Source organism: Cervus canadensis, chromosome 12 (genome assembly GCF_019320065.1).
Source record: "Cervus canadensis isolate Bull #8, Minnesota chromosome 12, ASM1932006v1, whole genome shotgun sequence".
NCBI lineage: Eukaryota > Metazoa > Chordata > Mammalia > Artiodactyla > Cervidae > Cervus > Cervus canadensis.
The window spans coordinates 6,291,510-6,306,276 of record NC_057397.1 but is presented as its reverse complement, the minus strand read 5'-3'; the positions used below and the strand labels follow the sequence as shown (position 1 = coordinate 6,306,276).

Here is a 14,767-nt window from a genome sequence, read left to right as displayed (position 1 = left end):
CTCTCAGTGATAATGGAGCCTGCCACATGCTGGCCGCCATTCTTCCCTTATGGACACAAGGTCAAGGACACACACAGGATTTAGAAGCCTGTGAGAGGAGCCCTCAGAGGTCAGAGCCCAAGGTCACACTGCCCAATTAAGGGGCAGAGCTGGCCTTCTGGTGCAAGTCTGCCCCCAAAAGCCTGGGTTCTTTTCAGGAGGCAGAACTGTCCTTCCATTGCACAGATGGGTAAACTGAGGTCCTTAAACAGAAAAATAAATGGTATGAATTTTTGCCAGGGATACTGACATTGAGGCCCTGATACTCTGCATCCTGTTCACAAGTTATCAGTTGAATAACTGCCTTGATTTGTGAAGCACTGGCTGTGATCCAAAGACCATGGTAGGGATTTAACCTGTATTATTTTAGTCATCACAGGCATATGGGAAAAGGTAACTGTTCTCTTTGTGCAAATAATGAAAGTGAGGTGCTGCAGAGTTAAATCATCTGCCTAAACTTGTCTTTTTATTAAGTAGCAGAAGGGTTAAGATCAAAGTCTTTGTGAGTCAGAATTTTCCTGCTTTCTCCCCACAAAGCACAGGGACCAACAATCCACTTTCATGTTCGAGTGTCCAGTGCCAGGCGTACTGTTTGGCACGGAATGTGCGCTCTGTAAATGTTTGTTGAGTAAATGAGACCTGATCCCAAGGAGACCCACCTGGGGCCTGGGAGGATGGCATTCATCATTATACTGCACCGATCCAAACCCTGAAATCTAACAGGACTGTATCTCAGCGAGGTCAGGTGATGGCCAGGCCATCCAGGTGGTGAGTGGCAGAGACCAGATGTGGAAGCTCAGGTGTGTCTGAGCCTCACCTGCCCCCGCCCCCGCCCCCACATTAGTGCTCCTTTGGCTTCTGAGCTCTGTCTGGCTTGGTGTGGAACACATCTGCAATGCGAAGTAGGAGAAGACCTTCCATGCTAACCCAGTGGGTGCGCTGTCTCCCCGCCAGGCTCCTTCTGTTTGGGGGCTGGCTGTGCTTGGGGGGAATTCCTTACAGGACCCAGAGACCATGAGGCAGCTAGAGAAGCAGAGATATGGCAGGGCGGTGCAGGCAAATTTCTTGGACAAGTGGAGACACTGAAATATAATTAAGGTAACTGCAGTCTTATTAGATAAATAGCACTTGGGATTTGGGGCATATTTCCCTTGCAGACATATTTCCCCACAGAGAAAGGCAAAGGCATTAACTTACTACATCAGGAATGTCCTTCTGGGTCAGTGGGGGTAGTTTAAAAAGAGTAGGGTGGAGAAAGGCAGAGAAATAGGGGAAAATGAAAATCTTGAGAAGGGTCATAATGACCTAATTGTACCGTGCTGTTAAATGATTTTCCTTAAATGGTTATATGTGCTTCCTTCCCCCATCTTTCAGGAAATTGCATGAAGTACCAGTTTCTTTGTATGTGCACAGTGAAAGTCAGGTAGTGGCTCTTTGCAACTCCATGGACTATACAGTCTACGGAACTCTCCAGGCCAGAATACTGGAGTGCGTAGCCATTCCCTTCAACAAGGGCTCTTCCCTACCCAGATATCGAACCCAGATCTCCCACATTGCAGGCGGATTCTTCACCCGCTGAGCCACAGGGAAGCTCTATGTGCAGCCTGCAGCTAACTGTGGCGCCGCTATTTTCAGCTGCACAGATCTGAGTTGGGGCCTGCCTGTACCCCTTTGGGGACTCTCTGAGCCTCAGTGGACTCACCAGGAAAACTGGAACCTCTCAGGGCTGCCATGGGGTTGAATGAGAGCTGAACCAAGGACAAGCAACATGAGCTTCCGTGCCATTCACAGGAGGAGGCTCTCCCAGGTCACCCAGATCCGACCCTGTTCTCTGACGACAGGGAAGTGACTTCTTAGCCTCTCTGAGCCTCTGTCCTCTCATCTGTCAAGTGGGGATAATGATCGTAACCACTCCCAGAATTGGTGGAAGGTTGAATGTGATGTTGTGGTAAAGCACATAGACACCTGGCCCCCGGCGGCCACTGAATAAACACTGGCTCATGACTATCTGCTCCACGTCTCATGAGCTGGTGACCAGTGGGACAAACACGTTCCACAGATGGAATTTGTTTGGACTGCAGATGGTTTTGAAAATTATTAAATTCATTTCCAACAATTGATGTCAGGAGATTTCACCTAGTAAAGAAGATGTCTGTCTTTTCTGTTGGAAAATAGATTGGGCAGCTCCAGGTCTACTTAGCTCAAAAGCCACCATCACTGGGGCTTGGGGTGCTGTTCTCTGGTCCATCACATGCCCCGTGGTCTCCACTGACTCATGCAGGTCACTTGTTTCATAAACGGAGAGATGGAGTCACAGGCATATATAGGCTCATAGAAGATCTGGGTTTCAATGTGGGTGGTATGAATCCTTGTTTAGCACTTTGACTCTCATATCATTCTGTCTCTTCTCCATCCATCCATCTATCCATCATCCATCCATCCATCCACCCACCCATCCATCCATCTATCCATCCACCCACCCATCCATCCACTCCTCCATCCATCCATATACTCATCTGTCCATTCATTTATCCATCTTTCCATCCATCCATCTGTCCATCCATCCTTCTGTCCATCATCCATCCATCCATCCACCCACCCACCTACCCATCCATCCATTCCTCCATCTATCCATCTATTCATCTACTCATCTGTCTATCCATTCATCCATCTTTCCAACCATCCATCTGTCCATCCATTCATCTACCCATCCATCTATCTACCCATCTGTCCGTTCATCCATCTATCCATCCATTCATTCCTCCATCCTTCCTTTCAACCATCATTATTGTGGATACTTATTTTGTCTCACACTCTGCTCTGCTTCCTAGGACATCAGAGACTCTGCAAGGCATACACATAAATAATGGAAAGGAACAAAGGGTGGGCATGAAGGAGGGCAGATGCCTGGCATGGGCTCAGTGGGGACTGGAAAGTAAACCGCCTGAAGGTTCCAGCCCCTGGATACTCACTGAGCCTTCACTCCCATGCAGAGGTCCCTACACTGAAATCACAATTTTCCTTTCAGGCAAAAGGGGATTTTCTGCTAATGCATCTACCCCTCCAGCCCGTAAGCGAAGTTTCAGGAAGTAAGTTCATTGTTGGTAGATAGCAATGTTCATGGCATGTAGCGTACTCTTAAAATGTAATTTTTGGGACAAATCAGCATCATAGTCCTTGCCTTGGAAGAGTTGCTGCAAGTAGCTTCATGTTAAAGGTGGTGAGAAGTTCTTCAGGCTCAAGAATTAACCTTGCATCATCTGGTGATTCTCAAACGTATTGAACCAAGAGATTATTTTGGGAAGAAACATCTGGTAAGAATATCTTCAGAACGTAGTCCGGGAGGTACAGCAAGTTCCCTACATGTGAACGATTTCTGTTCTGAGAGCACATTCTTAAGTCCAGTTTGTTTGTAAGTTCAACAAAGTTAGCCTAAGTACCCAGCTAACACAATTGTCTGTATACCGCTCCTTTTACGCTTGCTACTGGACATCCTGGGCTGGAAATACAGATACTGTTCTACTGTTCTCTACACATTCTGTTCAGTAAAGGTCACAAAAGCACAGCCTTGTAAAGGATGCATGCCTGGACAGTGTATGCCAGACATGTGAACTAACTTATGTGACTGGTCACGTGAACGCACGTTCTGATCTTTGAGAGTTCACAACTTGAAGGTTCGTATGTAGGTGACTTGGTGTAATTTCAAAGTCTTTTCCAGAGACCTGGAGAAGGGGGGAAGACGAGGGGTGAGACTGGCAAAAGGAAGAGAAAGCCACGCTCAGCGCACTGCCCCCTTCTGTGCCAGGACTGTCTTGGGCTGGTCTAATTCTCTCCAGACCCATTTTACAGATAAGAAACTAGAGGCTCAGAAGATGTTAGGTTACTTGTCTAAGGCTGCAAAGCTCAAAAGTGGAGGGTTCAAACTCAGGTCTAATTCTAAAACCCTGTTCTTTTCCCATTTGGCTCAGAAAAAATATGATGCCAGAGGGCAACTGAGTAACTTGGCTCTGTCACTTTGAGAGGGAGGATCAAGGTGGGCAGCCTGATAAGGACTGTCCATGGTTACCTCGAGTTCCAGAAGGTTGAGGTGCTTGCAACAAGTAGAGGATTTACTCAGCTCCCACCTTAAAATGCCTTCTCCTCCCTGCTCCCCTCCCACTGTTGGCTTCATTCACACTTTAGTGTGAATTACCCCATTTAGCTAATGTCTTCACACATAGCAAAGTGCTGCTTAGTCTTCTGGCCTAGAGAGTTCTCTGAAGCAGGCCTGGAGGTGCATGCAAGTTGGGAGTAGAAGCTCAAATGGGTGGGAGGGCTTCCTGGGCTGGGGGCCAGGAGATGAAAGAGCAGTTTGCAAAGACTGTTACAGAGACAGGAAAGGCAAATATTTATTCAAATGAGAGGTTTACATTCCAAACTGTATTTCAATGTGTGACTAGGCAAGGTGGTTTCCATATGTGATCCAACTCCTTTCAATTAATGAATTAATACCCAGTCCTATTCAGGCTTCCCTGATGGCTCAGTGGTAAAGAATCCATCGGCTAGTGCAGGAGACATGGGTTCTATCCCTGGGTCCGAAAGATCCCTTGGAGGAGGAAATGGCAACCCACTCCAGTATTCTTGCCTGGGAATCTCCATGGACAGAGGATCCTGGTGGGTTAGAGTCCATGGGGTCCCAAAAGGCTGGACATGGCTTAGTGATTAAACAGCAACATCCCGTTCTACTCACCGAGCACCCTGAGCTGCCTCCTGGGCTTGGTGCTGGGTCGGACCGGTGAGCATCCTTCCTTCCTGTGTGGTGCCTGCAGGAGGCACTGCAGCAAGAAGCCAGGACCACCACCACACTGCCTTGATTCTGATCTAAATTTTGCTTTCTATTTAGCTATGTGACCTCAGGCAGGTTGCTTAACCTATCTGTGCATGATCCAGAAAATGGGAATGACCATAGCAGTATTTACCAGTGGGACTGTTGGGAGGATTAAATTAGTTATACAGGAAATCTTAGATTTGGGCCTGACACCCAGGGAGCACTCAGTAAATATTAGCTGCTCTAATCATTAGAGGATGACCGTAATGAGTAAGACGGGAGCAGGGTCAGGACTGAGGCCCGAGCAGCTAGGCTGTTTGATGTCAGAGGGCAGCTGGCACGTAAGTTCTTCTTGAGTGAAGTGAGTGAATGAGAGTCGCTCAGTCATGTACAACTCTTTGCAACCCCATGGACTGCAGCACACCAGGCTTCCCTGTCCATCACCAACTCCCAGAGCTGGCTCAGACTCATGTCCATTGAGTCGATGATGCCACCCAACCATCTCATCCTCTGTCATCCCCTTCTCTTCCTGCCTTCAATCTTTCTGAGCCTCAGGGTCTTTTAGTCAGTTCTTCACATCAGGTGGCCAAAGTATTGGAGCTTCAGCTTCAGCCATCAGTTCTTTCAATGAATATTCAGGGCTGATTTCCTTTAGGATTGACTGGTTGGATCTTCTTGCAGTCCAAGGGACTCTCAAGAGCCATCTCCAACACCACAGTTCAAAAGCATCAATTCTTTGGCACTCAGCTTTCTTTGTAGTCCAACTCTCACATCCATACATGACTACTGGAAAAATCATAGCTTTGACTAGACGGACCTTTGTTGGCAAAGTAATGTCTCTGCTTTAATATGCTATCTAGGTTGGTCATAGCTTTTCTTCCAAGAAGTGGGTGTCTTTTAATTTCATGACTGCAGTCACCATCTGCAGTAATTTTGGAGCCCAAGAAAATAATCTCTCATTGTATCCATTGTTTCTCCATCTATTTGTCATGGAGTGATGGGATAGGATACCATGATCTTAGGTTTTTGAATGTTGAGTTTTAAGCCAGCTTTTTCACTCTCCTCTTTCACTTTCATCAAGAGACTTGTTAGCTCCTCTTTGCTTTCTGCCATAAGGGTGGTGTCATCTGCCTATCTGAGGTTATTGATATTTCTCCTGGCAATCTTGATTCCAGCTTGTGCTTCATCCAGCATGGCATTTCTCATGATGTACTCTGCATATAAGTTAAACAAGCACAGTGACAATATCCAGCCTTGACATACTCCTTTCCCAGTTTGGAACCAGTCTGTTCTGTGTCCAGTTCTAACTATTGCTTCTTGACCTGCATACAGATTTCTCAGGAGGCAGGTAAGGTGGTCTGGTATTCCCATCTCTTGAAGGATTTTCCAGTTTGCTGTGATCCACACAGTCAAGGGCTTTGGCATAATTAGTAAAGCAGGAGTAGATGTTTTTCTAGAATTCTCTTGCTTTTTCTATGATCTGACAGATGTTGGCAATTTGATGCTGTTAAAGTGTTGCACTCAATATGCCAGCAAATTTGCAAAACTCAGCAGTGGCCACAGGACTGGAAAACGTCAGTTTTCATTCCAATCCCAAAGAAAGGCAATGCCAAAGAATGTTCAAACTACTGCACAATTGCACTTATCTCACACGCTAGCAAAGTAATGCTCAAAGTTCTCTGAGGTTAGGTCAGGGCAGGTCAATGCAGAGGTAGGGAGGTGAGAATTATTTTTTTAATTAATAAATTAATTATTTTCTGAGCTTTTTTTGTTTTATATTGGAGTACAGCCAGTTAACAATGTTGTAGTAGTTTCGGGTGGACAACAAAGGGACTTAGCCATGCATATACATGTATCCATTCTCCCCTAACCAGGAGGTGAGAATTGTGAACTGTCTTGAATATTCTGTAAATCAGCGGGGTGTGTGTAATGCTGGCGGGTTGGGAGAGATGGATGGGATGAGTCCTGGGCCCCAGCTGGGTGTGGCCCTTTAGACGCAGGACTTAGAGAGCCTGGCTCTGGTGCTACCCCTGCATTCCCTGCAGGGACAGCTCTGTCATGCTCCTCTGTCTAATCAAGCGTGATATTTGTGTGAACTGTCTATTATTTGTCCTTCTTCTTTCTCATATGATTATGTTTATTTATTTTTGGCTGTGCTGGGTCTTTGTTACGGCCCGGACGTTCTCTAGATGTGGTGAGTGGGGGCTACTCTCCAGTTATGGTGTGTGGGCTTCTCTTGCTGTGGATCCCAGGCTCCAGGGCGTGAAGGCTTCAGTAGTTGTGGTTCATGGGCTTAGTGGCGTGTGGGGTCCTTCCTTTCCAGGAATTGAAACTGTTGTCTTCTGCACTGGCAGGCGATTCTCAATCACTGGGCCACCAGAGGATCCCCCATCCTTCATCCTTAAATATCAAATAACACCTCCTGTGTGGTCAAACATGTCAGGTTGAGTGGGAGACGTTCACCTTGGCAGTTGCACTTCATATGTGCTCAGCCTTCACAGGTGTGCGTCCTATTACGTGGTCTCCATCCCCCTCACCTCTTACACAGGTGAGGCAATGTTGGGCCAGCTCCATGGCCCTGGGACAGACTTCCTGTACCATTCCCTTGCAGCACTTACTGTAGCACAGAATAATCATCAGTTGTCTTCTCTCCCTTTCTTGAACTCCTGACTTACACATGCATGTCTCCCTGGTACCATTGCTGACACATGTGAAGCCTTTAGTTAGTATCACCATTTTCAGAATGATTGAACCAGTGGCCTCATCATGGCCACAAAGGGAGTCTGAGCAGGTGTTGCTGAGATGTTTATAAAGGGAAGCTTGTTTTTAAAAATTAAAAACTGTAAGCTCATGATTAATTCATGCCCCAAAACACATTGTCATCGTCATTTTATAAAGATTAATATTCACGCCAGTGTGAAGGTTGCTATTTCAAGTTTGTTCTGTATCACACCTTCACCCTGCCTGGTCTTGCACTGTTTGTCCCTTTGGGGTCTTACCTTCCATCCTTACTCCCCGTGACCCCATGTCCTCAGCACAACCCTGGTTTCCATTTTCCAGGATGCTTATCGACCCCTTCTCACTGGTCAGGGACTCACAGCCGAGGCCGTGCTGTTGTAGAACCATCGTGACACTTATTAGCCCACAAAAATCTGGGCATTTCTTTTTATTGGAGTATCGCAAGGAAACTTGTCAATCCTAAAGGAAATCAACCCTGAATATTCATTGGAAGGACTGATGTTGAAACTGAAACTCCAATACTTTGGCCACCTGATGGGAAGAGCTGACTCATTGGAAAAGACCCTGATGCTGGGTCTTTTGATTGAAGGCAGGAGGAGAAGGGGATGACAGAGGATGAGATGGTTAGATGGCGTCACCAACTCAGTAAACTTGAGCTTGAGCAAACTCCGGGGGGTGGTGAAGGACAGGGAAGCCTGGAGTGCTGCAGTCCATGACGTCACAAAGCGTCAGACAGAACTTGGTGACTGCATAGCAGGAATTGCTGACCTTGAATGGAAGGCTTGTTTCCTTCCCTTGCTGTTATTGAGTATTTGTTGTCAGTATAGAAATCATGTCAATAACAGTAACAGCTACTTGGAGTGTTTTCTGAGGGCTGGCTTTCGTGGTATGTGCTTAGTATACTTTACATATAAATTCTTCCATTCCTCACACTAGCCATGCTGGGAAGGAGTCAGGAGCCCTATCCACAGGTGGTAACACTGAGGACCAGAGAAAAAGGCACCTGCACAGAAGCAGGAACGAATCAAGGCCAGGATCTGTGGCTGTGGCAGTCCATGGCCTTGATGTCACTGAACTTCGCTCCCTCCTCTGCATCTGGCTGCCTCTCCGTGTACCCTAGGGTCTCGGTTTCCTCTTCTGTGTCACGGGGGGTCGGGCTTTCTAAATGCCAAGGCCTGTGCAGCCCTGTGGGTCTGTGAGCCAACAGCCGAAGCCTCAACAGAGACCACTCCCTGTGGGGCTCACCGACCCTGGAGGTACCTGTGGTCCCAGAGGAGGAGGAGCCTACAGCATCAGCTCTACATTAAGAAGAGCCGACGCTGGGATTTCCCCAGTGGTCCAGTGGTTGAGACTCCATGCTTCCAATGCTTCATTCCCTGGTTGGGGAACTAAGATCCCACATGCCATGTGGCAAAAAAAAAAAGTGCCAAGGCAGGCTGGTTCTCCCCTTCCTCTTGGCCCCCAGGAGCCTCCACAAAACGTCATTTCACATCGCTTTTAAGTCCCTTCCTCTCTATTTTTGGCTGAAAGCGTGGCTGGGAGGAGGGTGGCCATCCGTGTGTGTGTAAGGTTGACAGTGGGGGCTTCCAGATCTCGTGGGTGGTCCACGTGGGAACACCACCTCCGGCTGAGTCATTGCTGCCTTTGTGAAGCTAGTGACAGATGTCAGCAGAGTCGGATCCCTGAGCTCCGCGGACGGGGCAACAACACAGAGCGCGTCTGAAATGCCAGCCTCGACGCGTTGGGTGGGAGCCTCGCGGCTGGCATTCACCGCCTCTCCTGTTTACACTGTGGCTTCTGGAAGGATAAATAGAGTGTCCTCTGCCGTGGAGCCACCATCAGTGACTGCCTCCCTCTCGGATGTTGGCTCCTCTCTGGAATTTTCTTAAACATGATGGATTGAACTGCCTTGCGTTCCCTGCACCGAGCACAGAAGGAAGTCAGGCTTGCATTGAAACCAAGAGCCATGAATCATTTCAGACTCTTCAGTCCTAAGTAGGGGCTAGTGCCAGGTGCTCAGGGAAACTTTCTACTTGATTGGAAATAAGAGAATCAACTCATTGGTTCATTTATTTATCAGTGTGTATGTAAATTTCTCTTGCATTTGTTTTTGTTTTATTCCTTCTCTGATTTGTCCCACAGATGCTATTCCATGCTCTTCTCTGCTATATTTTCTGCTAACCTCAGTGAATGTCCTTCCTGTAAAGAGCTCACATTTTTTTCCCCCCAACTGTGCGGGGTCTTCCTTGCTGCCCCAGCTTTTCTATAGTTGCAGAGAGCAGGGGTTACTCTCTGGTGGCGGGGCTCGGGTTTCTCCTTGCGGTGGCGTCTCTTGTTGCAGAGCACAGGCTCTAGAGCGTTTGGGCTTCAGTAGTTGTGGCTCCCAGCCTCTGGGGCACAGGATCAGTAGCTGTGGCACCACACAGGCTTAGTTGCCCCGTGAGGTGTGGGATCTTCCCAGATCTGGGTTTGAACCAATGTCCCCTGCATTGCAAGGCGGATCCTTCCTACTGGACCCCCAGGGAAGCCCCTGGAACTCACATGTATAACCTGAAAGACAAATGTACTTCCAGAACACAGGCTGGTCAGGGCAGTGGGGGCACAGTCTGTTGGGGGCATAACTGTTGAGGAATGGTTCTGGGGAGCTGGGGTGGACATTTAAGCGCTGGGAGCAGGTCCCGGAGGGAGGAGATATGTGACCCACCTGGTGGACAGAGCGGATGATAGTCATGCAAAGGGAAGCCTTGTTCAGAGGAGGTGGAGTGCTTCGATGAGGCTGCCTTTGGAGCTTCTGGAGGAGGTGGGTGACAGAGTGGGAGAAGACAGGTTGGCAGGGCAGAGTGCCCCAGAGTTTGAAGGGCATTTCTGTCTTCTGGGCTCAGCCTGGGTTCTCCTGCTGGTTTCCCCACCCTCCAGGGTGAACTTCTTTGGGTGCTCAAGCTTGTCTTTGCTCTGTATAAACTCCTGTTGTTATTATTAACTATTCTAACGTTAGCCTTATATGCTGTTTATTGAGCATCCATAATGTTGCTGGAAATATATTAGTGTCCATTGGGGGGGGAAAGTCACTGCAAAATAGCCACTACTTTTTAGGGTTACAGATGTGGAAGCTGGGAGGACAGAACCTGGTTTAACGGGCCCTTGCTGCTGCTAAGTCACTTCAGTTGTGTCTGACTCTCTGTGACCCTGTGGACTGAAGCCCACCAGGCTCCTTTGTCCATGGGGTTCTTCAGGCAAAAACACTGGAGTGGGTTGCCATTTCCTGCTAGCCCTTAAAATGGTCTGCACATGACCAAGCTGCTGCCTTTTGTGTGATTCTGTGTCGTCTTTCCAAGAGGTCACTCCCAATATGCATTTTAAGTATGTGTGTCTGTGCGCGCGCACACACACACACACACACTTAGGTGCCCATTTGTGTACGTGCATTTCAGGAGGTAGAAGGAGAGATGCATTGCTGCCCACTCTGGCTACATGCCTAACTTCTGGGTGAGCGCCACCAGCACTGGTGGGAAGGGGCTGGCTCTGCGTGGGGAGCTGCCAACAACAATGGTGTTTGCCCCCTTGCCTGCGGTGCTTTTAGACTCTACCTGAGTTTACAATTCTGTCATCCTTTTACGAGGTTGTGAACCTTATGTGCCTTCATGCCTGGGTTTTCAGATGCTGCCTAAGGCGAGCTCAGCACCCCATGGGAAATAAGACCTCAGTGCGGTGTGGAATGCTTTGGTTGGCATTGTCTTCAGATATGAAAAATAATAGGCATATACAGCCCATTTTAATTTCTACACTGAAGGAAAGAAAATACTAATTCTTAACATCAGGGGGGCCAAGTGGCTGAGGTTGCATTTGCTATGATGTGTGGGAATCGGAGACATGAATTCCAACCTCCCCTCTGCCTCCTGCCAGCTGGGAGACCCCAGGGAAGCTCACAGTCTGCCAGGGGGTCCAGTAACTCATAGGAGGAAGGCAGTTATCATTTCTTTCCTGCCATGCTCATCATATTGTTTTTAGGTTTTCTTCTGTATCAGAATAGCTTGTACTTATTAAGTGTGTATCATAGGCTGGTTGCAAAGCAGTTTCGAGTTGGGAAAACCAAGGCACAGAGTGCCCAAGGTCTTGCCTGAGGTCCTGTGGCTCTGAGGGGCTGAGCGTGGTGGCTGGGAGACGGGCCAGCCTCCTGCAGGCTGCCCTGCTGGGCCTTCTCTGTACACCTTTATGTCAGGGCACCTATTCCCGTGGGCCACAGCTGTGACCCGGCTCTCTCCTTTCTGGCTTGTGTCGTCTGATGACATGGTTGTCTGTCTATCCCTGGTGCTCTGGGTGGGTCCCTGTGCTCGATTCTGCTCCTGGTGTGTGAAAGGAATGAACACCTCCAGGAGATGCTCCAATTTGGATCCTAAGCAATCCTGCCTGAAAGCGGGGTGTTGGTCCACATTCCAGATGTGAATACGGAGGCTCAGAGATGCTGCTTGGCTGGTCCAAGGTCCCGTTCAGAGGTGAGGCCAGGGGTTGGCATCTAATGCAGCTGGGGTGCTCTTGAAGCAGGGCACAAGCCTTCCTCGCAGGTGAAGCTCCCTTTCCAATGAAGCTTCATTCCCAATGAGATTGTTTTCTTTGAATGCAGAGCTGATTCCCATTGCAGTGACTGGGCAGAAAAGTGGAGCTATCTACCTCCTTAGAATGGCTGCCTGGAGAAAATTGCCCTGGCGATAAGGTCACTCGTGAATGCAGTTACGGGAGGTCAGAGGACAGTTTCTGTTGCTTCTCTCAGACAGAGGAAGCAACAGGATCTGATAGAGTGTTCGGGTCCCCCTGGAACGTGCTGGGTTGTGCTCTGGCATGCCTTCTCTGTCCTCACTTTATGCTTTGTAGCATCAGACAGTCCTTTCCTGAACCTTCTCCACCCGCCATGATGTAATTCTATGGCGTGTAATCTTTTGAGCACAGTAACTTTGCATGCCCTTTTCATAAAGTCAATGCTGATGCCCATTAAGATCAACACGCCTTTTTTCATTTAATCTTTCAAAGGCCACTCACTTTGAAGATTGATGTTTTAAGGGAAAGATTACATTTTAAAGGAAGATGTGTTTGTAAAGGGATTTGTTTCCAAGCAGTATCTGATGAGGTTTTGGCATCGTGGTATTTCTCCAAAATAGCCTTAATATTTTTAACAAATTTCCTCAGAGGCTTTTGAGGATGTTCTGAAACATTTTCTGAACATTGTAAGTCACTAATGAAACATTTAAGAAACATTGCAATGAAAAGTGCAAACAATTTTTCCACCTTAATTGACATGGAGGCCAAGCCTCCAGGGACCCCAGAACCTCTAATATAAAGGAGAGAGAATGAGTCTTCATTGGGTCTGCATTGCATGAATGCTTTTGAATTTCTGCCAGTGGTGTTGAAGGCAGAAATAAAAATACTCGCTGCTTCCACTGATGAATGATTGACGATTTGTCAGAAAATGACGGAAGCTCTTTATATACCTGATAATCTTCAATCCTCTGAACCCCCTTAATTCACTGGCTTTCTTTCACTGTACCTGTGGAGAGATGGGGCTTGGAAAGACCTCAGGGTGTAAGAACTAAGGGGAGGGGTCAGACTCAGCTCTGACGTTCAGGGGGAGGAGAGTTTTGTGGCCGTGTTATGGAAAGACTGTGTGTGGGGTCTGGCTGCTGGCTGCTCAAAAGCCAATAAACAGGCCAGGTGGGGGGAAAGGAAAGTTTGCTTTATTTCAGATGCTGGCAACTGGGGGGGTGGAGGTGGCGGGAGGAGGGTGGCAGACATCCATCCAAACTCTAAACCCCCGCCTCCAAAAGCAGGCGGAGTGGGAGGAAACTACATGCAGAAACAGCATAGTCTTCTCTAACAGTCATCTTCAAATTGATCACCAGTGGTCTGACCAGCATCATCTTGGTTGTTTCAGGTACAGTTAATCTCCCTAATTAATATTTAATTAGTACAGTTAATAGTCCTAATCGCTTCCTAGTGGGGTGCGTTTGTTCCCATTTCTTTGTGGCCAGTTCTCAGAATTGTGGCAGTTATGTCTTGGTCATCATGTGGGTAACTTCTCCACCTGGTGTTTTAGTATCTATAAGACAGCTCACAGGATATGGCTCAGACTATTGTCCATAGCCCTTGAGAAAGAACTAAAGGCCCTGACTGTGCTTAATGACTGCATGATTATTATTTAGGCTCCTTTGACTGATTTCCTTGGTTTCCCCATTTCCCAGTTCTCTGATTAAATTTAATCTTTGACTAAAATTTTCCGAAGACAAAAGGCAGGCAGAGGATGTGGGGGTGGATCGGAGGGGCAAGCCCCACAGAGTCCTGCTCTGTTGCACCTGCGTGTGGAAGTAGTCCCGCAAGAGCATGGTGATCTGGTCAACCAGGTGCTTGGATCCTAAGATCTGCATTTTAACATGGCATGTGGAATCCTGCGTCTTCAGACACAGTGCCCCAGATGGCACTCTGGCCGGAGCTGAGACAAAGCTGTTGTCATTGTTTAGTTACTCAGTCTTAAAGCCTAGTTAATCCCTTGTGCTATTATTTTTGGTTCTGGCATAGCATGACCCCATTACCTGCAGTGAGGTTGGATTCTGAACCCCAGCAATGGTGGTCTGGTCCTCCAGGCAACATGGGGGCAGAGAGAGGGGGGCCTTTGAAAGGAAACATAGGTGCCAATCATCCTTTGCCAGCCAAGAGAGACCAAATTTCTTCTTACTCCCTCCTTATTCTCTCCCCTTTCCAAGATCCTACCAGCTACTACTATGACCTATTTAGAAAGATCAAGTTCTTCGAGGCTTCCCAGGTGGCTCAGTGGTAAAGAATCTGCCTGCCAATGCAGGAGACGCAGGTTTGATCCTTGGGGCTCCCCTGGAGAAAGGCATGGCAACCCACTCCAATATTCTTGCCTGGAGAATCTCCTGGACAGACAAGCCTAGTGGGCTACAGTCTATGGGGTCACAAACAGTCCGACACAACTGAGCAACTAAATAGCGGCAGCAGGAACAGTCCCCCAAGAACCTGATCAATTGCAAGGAATTTCAAGTAATTACCTTTTAGCTTCTTCCCAGGTAGCTTGTATTGTCCCATTACACATGGTGGTCAACAGAGGCTGCTGATGAAGGCACATACCACTGGAACATTCTAAAGTCACAAAGGGACTTCAGGTTAGAGACTGGC

General features: G+C 47.9%; 1 protein-coding gene across 2 annotated transcripts in view; it reads left to right on the top strand.

Moving 5' to 3' along the window:
• The window catches only part of FAM135B (family with sequence similarity 135 member B), a 248,968-nt gene that overhangs the window by 84,495 nt on the left and 149,706 nt on the right, over positions 1–14,767 (top strand). The gene's annotated exons all lie outside the window — the stretch shown is intronic.